The 11,932-nt window shown below is 28.2% G+C and overlaps 1 long non-coding RNA gene across 10 annotated transcripts; it reads right to left on the reverse strand.

Annotated features, from left to right (window-relative positions):
- Positions 1-1,686: 1,686 nt before the first annotated feature.
- On the reverse strand, positions 1,687-7,303 carry LOC107489499 (uncharacterized). 10 transcript variants are annotated; one of them, XR_008006076.1, is made up of 16 exons: positions 6,721-7,303; positions 6,495-6,530; positions 6,065-6,139; positions 5,889-5,957; positions 5,701-5,778; positions 5,555-5,615; positions 5,149-5,232; positions 4,630-4,769; positions 4,086-4,413; positions 3,653-3,748; positions 3,382-3,481; positions 3,143-3,277; positions 2,729-2,829; positions 2,574-2,624; positions 2,373-2,501; positions 1,687-2,102 (listed from the first exon to the last, which is right to left on the reverse strand). It is a non-coding gene; the product is annotated as an uncharacterized LOC107489499 (long non-coding RNA). The 10 variants fall into 10 exon arrangements; XR_008006066.1 differs by having other exon boundaries at positions 5,149-5,615; XR_008006069.1 differs by having other exon boundaries at positions 5,555-5,778.
- Between the last annotated feature and the right edge of the window lie 4,629 nt (positions 7,304-11,932).

Genomic DNA, 11,932 nt, shown 5'->3' on the forward strand with positions numbered 1-11,932 from the left:
AGATGGATAATGATATAATTTCTTAAAATATCAAAACCCCACTTCAGTTAATTGAAGTACCTTTCCACTCTATTCTTTCTTAATGGTGTAGCTTCCATCCTTCCAAGCATCACCATCACCATTGTGATGAGAAGCACCAACGTTGTCGTCATCATCTCTTAACTACGTCGTTGAATTCTCGTGGTCCGTAATTTACTGTTCTTCCGAATATAGCTAGCACTGACTTTATCGCTATCTCCTGTCCTCTCACTCGATCCCTCCTTCTGCCGTGGATCACTTCTTATCAACATAATTAATGGTTAGTTTGGTTATTAATTTTTTTATTAAAAAAATATATCTTTATTTAATTATATAATGGAACATATACTAGTATGTAAAATATAATATAATAAAACAAAATAAATCTATTCAGAGTACTTAAAAGTATAATTAAAATTAGGAACATACAAATATAATATTAAAATTTGTATTTTAAACAAGTAAACATATCTTTTATCATATGTAAATTATTTAAAAAAGATGAATAAATGGTTAAAATTTATAACACAAGTTTAAAATGATAAAATCCAACTTTCGTACAAGTATTTTTTTATAGTATTTTTATTCTTTTAAATTTTAATTTATTAGTACTTTATTATTTACTTAATAATTAAATAAATTATTTTCATGATAAATTATTTTTTGTATTATCTTAAAGAAGTAACGTAAAAATGATATTTTAAATAAAAAATAGTTATTAAAATTTTTAAATGCAAAAATAAATTGTATAGATATTAAAGATATAAATATGAAATACATGCCTAAAATAAATAAAACAGACCAAAATAGTTCTCTATTTTTCAAGAGTACTTCTATTTATATGTTTTATTTATTTTAGGCATGTATTTCATATTTATCTCTTAAATATTTATACAATTTATTTTTATATTTAAAATTTTAATATTAAATATTTTTTATTTAAAATATTATTTTTACGTTATTTTTTAAACTGTTATATTGATCTCTTTTTTAAGTTAATACAAAAAATAATTTCTCATAAATAGACTTATTTTATTATATTATATTTTACATATGAATATATCACAACTAGAAAATGGATTAATACAGACAGATTTACAGACAGATTTAGTCTTTATTACAGACGGATTTTTGGTTACCAACGAAATTATCGACGGATTTTGTCCCTCTGTAAAAGCCTCGTCGGAAATTATTTACCGACAGATTTTTTTCTGTCGAAAAATTACCGACGGATTTTTACCACTTACCGACGGATTTTTACTCTGTAAATTCTCTATCCATTTCCCTAAGACGACGAACTTTCCGACGGATTTTCCGTCTGTAATTACAGATGGATTTTCCGACGGATTTTTCATCTCTAATTACAGACGGATTTTCCAATAGATTTTCCATATGTAATTTGAATCTTGGAAAACCATCTTACACTCTTATTACAGACAGAAAATCCGTCTGTAAATTCGTCGGTAAGGTAAAATAATTTTTTTTAGATTTTTCTATTACAAAAATAAACCTATTTTTATACAAAATAAATATAAATTTAATAAATACAATTTTTTTATTTATTTTGCATTTGAATATTTATAATATTTCAAAAAATAAAAAAATTCATCGTATTATCAAACTAAAAGAAAAGTACTATAAACAAACAAGTTAATATAATTCAAAATATAAACAAAGTATATTAATACATCAACTATAATATTAAATAACAACCATACATCAAAGTGTGTTGATACATCAACTATAATTCATCACAAATAAATATTTAATTAAAAGAGCATGTAGTTAAATCTTATGAAATAAGAAATCTCTTAGCGTGTAAATTTGCCAAACCAAGCCAAGCTAAACAAATTGCTAGATGTTTTTAGTGCCGACATGTAATGCATTTGGTTTTTCTCAGTTGAACTATTAGAGAAGAACAATTTATATTTCTCATCATCCACTGCTTTCTGTTGCCTTAGTTCTCTTTCTAAGCCATAGGCAAGAGAATCATCAACTTAAACTCGAGATAAAACAGAGTTGATCTTGTCAACGGCCGTAAAAGCTCCTCGGAGATCCCCAAAGGTATTAACCAGTCCTTGAACCTAAATGATATAATATCAGACAGTCAAGTAAAGATCAAAAGATAAGATGAAATAAATAACAAGTCACAACTTAATTTCCTTAAGGCAAATGTTAAAGTGAAAGTATATCCAATAAAAGATGCCATAGCTCCGACAGAGAGCTCACCCTGAGAACAGAAACTAAAGTAACTTAAAAATATTATTTTAATGGTTGAACTTGTTGCAAAAGAAACAGTTAGAGAGAAATATAAATGGAAAAATAGAAATTTTGAACAGATTAGAACTGCTTACCACCTTAACTTTGTTCCCTCCAAGACAATATAATAAAATCAAAGAGATATAAATAGCAACCCTGGTCATAGATTCATTAAATGATTTGAAAGTACCAAGCTTTATCCCACTTGACTGGAAAGACAGAACCTGTAAAGAACTAATAATTAGAGGTGTCAAGCCTTTCATAATAAAAACCTATTCGTTCTTGAATAATCTTACCTGTTTAGCAAATGTAAACATCTGCCGATTTTCACCACTAAAAGATCATACCTGTAATAATTTATTTTACTGTTATCAATTGTCTATTACAAATACAAGACTTTACAATGTACAAAGTTACTATAAATTTGAAGTATAAACCATGGAGAACTCACTGTTTGAATAGTAGAAAATGTTTCTGATACACAATCAGCTATTGATGCTTGGGCCAACCCATGTGCTTTGAAAACAGGAAATGTTGATCTCTTGTAGACAGCTTCAGAGAACTAAAAGAATTAGTAGAAGAAAACACAAATTGACAGGCAACATGACTCAAAATTTCTATATATGATACTTTTATATTAATGTATTTTTATATAGAGCCTTGCTCATCACCCTTTCTAATTATATGTTTGTGGCATAGTTCCTTTTATAAATTGAATCATGGCACAACAATATAATTTTCTGGCATGATCATCACCAAGCTAAGATGGCATTTAAGAAAGTAAATTTTGGTTTTAATCATGGTCTTATTATTGTACACAAGTGGCACTTGTTTATTGAGAAGCAGGCTTGGGGAGAAATTTTACCTCCACTCTCTTATTCAGGATGTCAAGATCACCGCGATTATTGTCAGTTAAAGCACAGTGCCGTACAAGATACTCAATGAACAACTCTCCAGATGAACCAACCAAGTAACAATGTGAAGCCATAACCATAATTAACTACAAGAAAAGAAGGAAGGCAGGAAAAACCAAAAGAAAGTGAAGGGTATGAAACTGTGTTAGTTCAGAAGTAAATTACATGAACATGGATCATAATGGATTACCTCAGAAAGTGCTTTCCGAACACCTAAACTCGGCTCCTCTAGCAAGGACTTTACAGCTTCAACAAGTAGAGGTATTTTACTATGCCAAGCTTCAAATAACCTTCAGATAAGAATTGTAGGTCAGTTTACACAAGATAATAACACGAGATGCACTGGCTTGTGCCTCTGCCATGAACTCATCATAAGATGCCTGTACGTAGACCTCATTACGATTATTAACAGTTTTTTTCCAAATCACAGATCAAATAACGTTAGTCAAAGAGGTGAAAACCTTCATTGCCTCACGGCTTTCAGTGATTCGTTTGGAAAACTTCTTGTACTCCTTTTCTGCTTCATCCATCACTTGGTGGCATGCTTGAGTCTGCATCTAAAATTTCAAAATAAAAACAGCAATGTGATTAATAATTAGCCTAAAGATCTATCACAAACTCTCAGAAATTTGTCATAGGTTTACCATTCTTTGATCAAATATGCCAGAGTATCTAATTGTTCTCTCAATTTCTGCTTATACTGGTTCCGAATATTCTAGCTAGGCACCAATTTAAGCATTATAATTCCATATTAACCTGTTTAACTTCTAAGAATATGTGAATAACATAGATTTTCAGCTGTTATGTTATAAATTGATCTCATCAACATGATTATACAGTATTAAAGAGAGTGAGATCATTAGAGAAAAGCGCGCGAAATTAAATAAGTAAAACCTTCAAGCGCTTATGCAGACGCGAATGAGAAGCTTCAAGATCCTTGAGGATCTCGGAGTGAGAATGATCAATTTGGCGCCGGAGATCGTCGACGCCTGCGGACGCCATGGCCTTGAGGTCGGCAATGCTGCTCAGAGGCCTGTGGCTGAGAGGCGAAGAAGCACCGGTGAGATCGACGGCAGCTCTCTTAGCTGCGGCCTTGGAGGTAGCAGCTGTTGGCCTGCTGAAAATTGCCGATTTCAGAGAATCATTTTCCAGAGAAGCCACCGGCGACAGCGTTTTCAGAACCAGTTGCAATGTAGTTGCAGTTGGCATGCCATTGCACACACTAAATAAGATCATGAAACGGGTAAGCTTTGCTTCTAAAGCATATTATAACTAAAAAATATTGGACTCTATAACTCACATCAACATCAGATAAGTGCCCTGCCAAAACATCATGTCTAAGAATAAGGTTCAAATTTAAACATAAAATAAACGAAACCTACATTACCACTTGAAGTGAAGAAACAAATTGGGGAAGAACATGAAATCAAGTACATACTAGTTGAGTCTGCTGAGGAAGAAAGAATAAACTCTCCAAGAGGCTGCATAAATTGGCCCTGAATGACCTTGAACTCATCTACATTTATGTCTTCTTCCTCTGTACAACTTGGTGGCTTGTATCCTTTTCTAAAACTTCCTCTGTGAAGCAACAACACACAAATCTTAAAATTATCCTTATAATTAAGTAGCCTCATGAGTACTACATTTATCATACAAGCAAAAACTAATTAACTATTTATGTTCATGATTGAAGACCATTTATTAAAAAGGTTCTATTAGAACTTACAGCAGACAGAGAAGGAGTGAAATTTGTTAGAAAAGGCTGTGACAAGTATGATTAATTAATAACTTAACAAGCCCTGCAATCAAGTGAACACTAAACCTATACTAGCTAGGAATATAGTAATATAGTAATATAGTCATGAAATTATATTAAGTCTCTTACTTTGAACCAGTTAATAATCTTTTATATAGTCAAAATTGAATTTAAATGCAAGAAGGAGAGTAAGTACCTTACTTGTTCATATAATAACATGGTGCAATAAACTTGGATCTGACTCTTGGGTTCCCTTCATTAGCTCTAGCAAAGCCCCATGGGCCACTAGAATCCATCTTGAATGGAACCATCAAACTTTAATGAAAAAATAAGGACAAACAAAACAGCAAGCTAGGGAAGTAATGAAGAGTGGGTACCAGCAACTGAATGTGAACATCACAGCAGAGCATCTTATATGTTAAATAACAACAACAACAACAACAACAACAACAACAACAACAATAACAACAACAACACGGCAGAGCATCTTATTATTATTATTATTATAAGATTATTATACACAGAAGTTTTGACCAGAAGAAAACCAAGTTCTCAGCATGCTTTTAATAATATAAAGACTTGCATATTAATAGGTTAGAATTTTGACCCCAAATAAATCTCGGCAAGTGAATGACAACCCATGATTGATGAAGGGATTGATGAGATTCCTGCACAACACAGACACGCTAGCTTTAAGACAAGATGAAGAAAGGAGAAACAGAAAACCATTGACCCCTTGTTCAAAGAGCACACTGTTCTGGTGGAGATCAAGACGAATTAGACGTGAAAGACCTCCAATGCTGTCTGGTATGCCATTCAACAAGTTTTTTGCTGCAGTAGTGATAAAAATGGAAAAAATTGGTGAGTTGACATGTAGGAATAGAAATAATAAATTGAAAGCAAAGCAGCATATGTGTGTATTTAGAGAAGAAAATCCATACATGCATTGAATTCAGTAAGCATGGTCCATGATGAAAAGAGATTTTCAGATATCTCTGTTAACTTGTTTCCTTGGAGACAAAAAGAGGTTATAATGAAGGCACTGGTTAATAAAACCTTAACCTCTCAAAATTTTTGTTGTCATTTAATGCACCAAAATTTTTATACTAGTGCCTACCTTCATATCTAGCTTGGACAATTTGGAACAATTTGCTAAATCCCCTGGCAAGCTTGCAATAAGATTGTTTGATCCCTGGAAAGAAGAGTATCATAAACTCCATGTCATCAAAGAAGATGTGGATGCCAAAATTCCACTAACTTTGTTCAATTATCTAATAGTTGGGAATAATTTTCAGGCAATATTATACACAGAAAATGATAGCTCAGATCAAAATTCAAATAGAGCATCCACTCTTATAAGATTATTTAGTTATGGCAAATTAACCAAGCATTGGAAACACAAAACAGTATTTTATTAAGGGAATTAGGAAAACATAGCATTTTTTGTTCAGGATGGCCACCTTGAAGAATCAATGGAAATAACTCATTATTATTACAATTTATTTGTTTATTAGCATAAATCATGACATGGAGTTGTGGGGACAAACCTTATGGAAGTTGAATATTAAATCCAGTTCACAGACCTGTAAATAGTGATGCAAGCAACAATGAATTAGAAAGATATGAGAAAACGCTATATTCTGAGGAAGAGAAGAATGGTACATTAGGGTTTGAATGGTATAAACAAACTCAAATTCATTAACCTTGATTTCGAATTTATACCCTCCAAAAAGATAGAGAATGAACTATGAAGTGTTGTTTAGTGGTGTTTACCTCTACAAGCATTGACGAGAGCGAAGAAGCTCTGTTCAAGGTCATGGATGAAATCACCTTCCTTCTTTGACAAGAAGAGCTTGATGCGACGGTAGCTCTCAAACATGGTTCGAACCTCATCTTTGTTCCTCTGCTTGGTGACGACCTCATCCTGTGACAGAGGTGGAGGAGGAGGAGTAGGCGGGCGAGCTAGGGTTTGAGAAGATTGTGGCGGCGGTGCTAGCGGCGGTGGTGTGGTAGTGAGGATTCCGGGAGAGTGTCGTGCTTTCGCTTCTTCAATGGCTGCTCGGCGGACGCCATTGGTTATGGTTAGTGCCGCTGAATGAGCGATCAGTGATGTAGTTTTATAAAATCGCGAAGGTAGACGATGGCGACGAAGACGGTGGCAGAGAAATGCAAATAAGGGTTCGAAAGGGAACGCGCGGGCAACACACATAGAAGAGCCGGGAAGGGGTGTGACGGGGCGATGAAAGTTCAGTGCAATGGAGGTTCGGTGCAGCGGCGGCACAAGGTGCGACGGCGGTGCAAGGCTGAGAAGCACCGCCGATCGAGCATTTAGAGGGGAGGGTGTGGAGGCGCGGGGAAGAATATGTGAAATGAGGAGGAGTTGGTAATGCCGAACTTTATTTTAATATTTCCGACAAAATTTAAATTTACAACGGATTTTATGTCTCTAATAATTTAATAAAATGTAGTGTTTTGTTTATTTAATTACAGACAGATTTTTCGTCTGTAACGATTTTCCACGAAAAAAAATTAATTTTACCAACAAAAATATCGACGAATTTTGTTTTCCGTCTGTAATTTATGCTAATTCATTTTTTTGTTTTCCGACAAAATAATCCCTCTGAAATTCCATCTGTATTTCCGTGGGATAAAATCTGTCGAAAATATCCGTCTGTAATAACTAATTTTCTAGTAGTGATATGTTCTATTATGTAATTAAATAAAGATATATTTTTTTAATAAAAAAATTTAATAACCAAACTAACCATTAACTATGTTAGTAAGAAGTTATCCACAGCAGAAAGAGGGATCAAGTGAGATAACATCGGCGCACCGAAAATTCAACGACGTAGTTAAGGAATGATGCACGGAAGAAAGAAAGATTGCGTGAGAGGACAGTAGATGGCAATGACGTCGGCGCTTCTTGTCACGACGGCGACGCGATGCTTGGAAGGATGGAAGCTACGCGATGAAGAAAGAATTGAGGAGTGTAAAGATGTTTCAATTAACGGAAGTGAGATTTTAATATTCTAAGAAATTATACCATTACCTATATCAAATAATAAATTACAAGATAACCCAACTATGGTTAAGATAATGACCAATTAAAATTTGACACATCATAAAAGGTAACTTACATGTTATTTTAAAAGAGATTGGTTAGCATTCACTATATATATATATATATATTGTCTTTTTTTTGTGATTCGCAATTAGTATATACATTGTTCATGTATGTGGTTTATATGTTAATGTTTTTATTGATTCTCTTTATTATTTTTTTTTTGTGTCTCTTTGTTGCTCTTTGTTTAGTTATATTCATTGATTTCTCTATATTGATGCTCTTTTTATTTAACATATCGTGACAATTTAGAATGTATGTTGCGATCCAGGTGATATTCATTAATTTCATGTATCTTTTTAGATGGTTTATATTATAATGTGTTTAAGGAGTTGACTTAAAATTATAATATAATATATAAATTTATAATATGATTTATAATATGCTAAAATATTAGGACATTATCATATAGATATTTTTTATTTGTCTATTAGATTCAACTATATAGGATCTTGAAAATTATGCAATTATGTAATTAGTTATTTTTTCATATAATTATTGTATTGATCATTTAAATTAGTGAGATTAGACTATTTTCATTATTAATATTTATAAATATGCTATTATTAGTATAATTGATTAATCATCTTATTCGTTTAAATTTAATTCTATAGAATTAATTATTAAAGGTGCCATCACTATTTCTATTTTTACAGAATTTTTTTAATATTATTTAACAATTCTAATAACATAATAACAATTAAAAAACACAAAACAAAAAAATTTTTAATGTGAAAAATAGGATAAAAAGAATAAAAATTTATTTAATAATTTTTTTAGGATATATATATATATATATATATTTTATAGATAATTATTGCAAGGCATGAAAAATTATTAAATTCTAACAATCATTATTAAGAATACATGATTATTATAATTAAAAATAATATCAATTTAAATGATATACAAATAAACCATGCTAAATATAACAACTTAAAAGGATTATTTTGAAAGAATATAGTTTATGATATTTAATTTTTTTATTTATTAGAAAAGCATAATTACTTGAGGATATTTATTTTTTAAATTTATTATGTATGCAATTTTATTCTTTTTTTTTGACAAAATTTTTCTCATGATTGGTAATTTTTCTAATGGTGTAAATGCGGATAATTATATTTTTACTTTATGATATAATCGATATATTATTAATAATGAATAATAATTAACTCCTTATATTTTTAATCAAACTATTTTGATGATAGTTTTTATTTATAGATATTAATGGATGATTATTTCTTTAACAATAAAATGCATTATGATTTTATGTTATTTCATAATTAACAATAATACTTGATTATTTCTTTGAAAATAAATTGCATTATGATTTTAGGTTATTTCACAATAATAATTAATGTTCATAATATTGAATTACTCTAAATTTTTTATTTTCTATCATTAGTAGTTAATCCCAAATTAAAAAGAATATGTTGAATTGTTAAATAGTCTAAGTATAACCGGAGTTAATTTAGTTTATTTGTTTATTAATATAATTGATTAAAAGCATAAATGATAAATAAGACAAGCAAATAATTAGAAAAATTGAATGTTAGTAATTACTTAAAATAGATAACAAAATAAGTTATAGGGTATTACTTTATTTAAATTATTAATAATTAAAAAAATAAAAGGCCAGTCATTATTTTTAAAAAAGACATTAAATTTAGTTTTATGGTACTAATTTATTTGAGTATTTAATAAAATTTTATAATTTTTAGATTTATATATACTCGATTTATGTATTTTATTTTATTCTATTTTAACAAAAAATTGAGACGTGTATTTTAAATTATTTATTTAGAAAGTATGGCAAAATGAGTTATATCAATTAAAATTAATTATCGATAATTGATATCAATTAATTGATTGTATTAATTTGTAAGATGAATAATGTATAATAAGTTTTGTGAAATTAATTATAATAAATTAATAATTAATAAATAAAAAACTAAAAGGGACTTTTTTTATTCCTTTTTAATGGCTACACATTTGTATAATTTTACTTTTTCTTTATCTCTTCTTTTCACATTTGTTTCTTTTAATTTATTGAACTAAATCAATTATACTAATTATTTGTATTAACTAATTAAGTATTTTTTTAATGGGTTATTATAACTGTGTCTTTAGACCATAGGTTAAAAATATTATAAAAAATATTTTATAAAAGTTGTTGAAAAATACATATTTTTAAAATGTGTTTTTAAGACACAAATTAACTAAATTATTTTTCAATTTAATGTGTTTGATTCATTCAATTGCATTAATTATAACTAATCAATTATATAATTTGATTTGATTAGAATAAATATTTCATCATTTAATATTTTATTTGATTCATTAAATTAAATTAATCATCACTTCAAATATTTAATTTAATTAGAGTAAATATCAAATTATTTTAAATTTTGTTTGATTCATTAAACCAAATTAATTATAACTAATTTATTATTTAATTTGATCAAGATAAATATTTGAAATAAATGAATTCAATTAATTCAATTTATTATCTTATTATTTTATATATCCCTTTTCTCTCTCTATTTTGTACTTCAGGTAAAATATTTGTAATTTTTTATTTTGTTTTTTATCTTAATTTTTATAATATGCTTCTATGATTTTGTTTTATATTATTTTTTTATTTATTTTGATTAATAATTCTTAAGGGTATTATTATTTTATTTAAAAATAATTTAAATTTTTTTAATATTTTTATAAAAGTTGATTAATAGGTTCTTTTTTAAAATATTTTTTTGAAATTTTTATAATAAGATCTTTGATTTTTCTCTTTTATTTTTAATTATTTATTTTATTTTTACTTCTTCTATATAGATTTATTATAATTCATCATAGGTTCTTTTTTAATTTAAGTGATTTTTTAGGTTATATTTTACCATTGATGCTTTTATTTTGTTTAGTGTATTTTTTTAGTCTGTGTTTAATATAATAATCTATAAATATCTATTCTATTATGTAAAAATTAAATTTCTACACTTAATGATAAAACTGTCGTGACAATGTTTATGATGATTTTTTTTATTTATTTCTTTTAACTCATTAAATTCAATTTATTATAATAAATTAATTATATCAACTAATTGATTTGGTTAATTATTTAAATATTATACAATTTATTATAATTTCTATCAATCAATTAATTGTAATTCAAATTAAATGATTATTTTGTTATGAAATTATTATTTCCGAATCTATTTATGGGCAATACATAATTAATTATAATCGCAAATTAAGCTATTTTACATTAAATGACTTATATAATGGTCTTCTCATTTATTATCATAAATGCTGAATTAAATGAGAATAAAACTAGAGGTATTATTTTATTTGGCCTTTAGGGTTTAATGGGTGTCACACTTAAATATAAATAGTGATTTCCGAATTTTGGTCTCCAACACATCAAAGCCACCTCCACAACTTTTTTTTTCTGTAAAAAGAATTGCGATTCAACTTTATCAGGGATACAGAAGGTTTTCAAAGAACAAGGGAATGGTCTGAATTTGCACGAATTCTAAATATTCGAACTTACGATGTTGTTTCAATTGGTTGTCGTTATGAGAATGAATCTAATCTATACATGTATAAGGACTAGAATAGATTAAATATTATTTAAGTAATTTATTTCTAATATTCGTATTTAATTAAATTAGTTTTAGAACAATTTAAATTATTGACTCAATTTATATATTACGACTATTCTTTTTGAATATATATTTTTTTACATTTTTTAATATAAAATTTCTTTTTTTTCTTCTAATTTTTAAGTTTATTTTTTTTCTTAGATATATATATATCACCTTTTTTTCTTATTTTATATTTTAGATTAGTAATATAATTATTAAGAAA

Source organism: Arachis duranensis, chromosome 1, assembly GCF_000817695.3.
Source record: "Arachis duranensis cultivar V14167 chromosome 1, aradu.V14167.gnm2.J7QH, whole genome shotgun sequence".
Classification (NCBI taxonomy): domain Eukaryota; kingdom Viridiplantae; phylum Streptophyta; class Magnoliopsida; order Fabales; family Fabaceae; genus Arachis; species Arachis duranensis.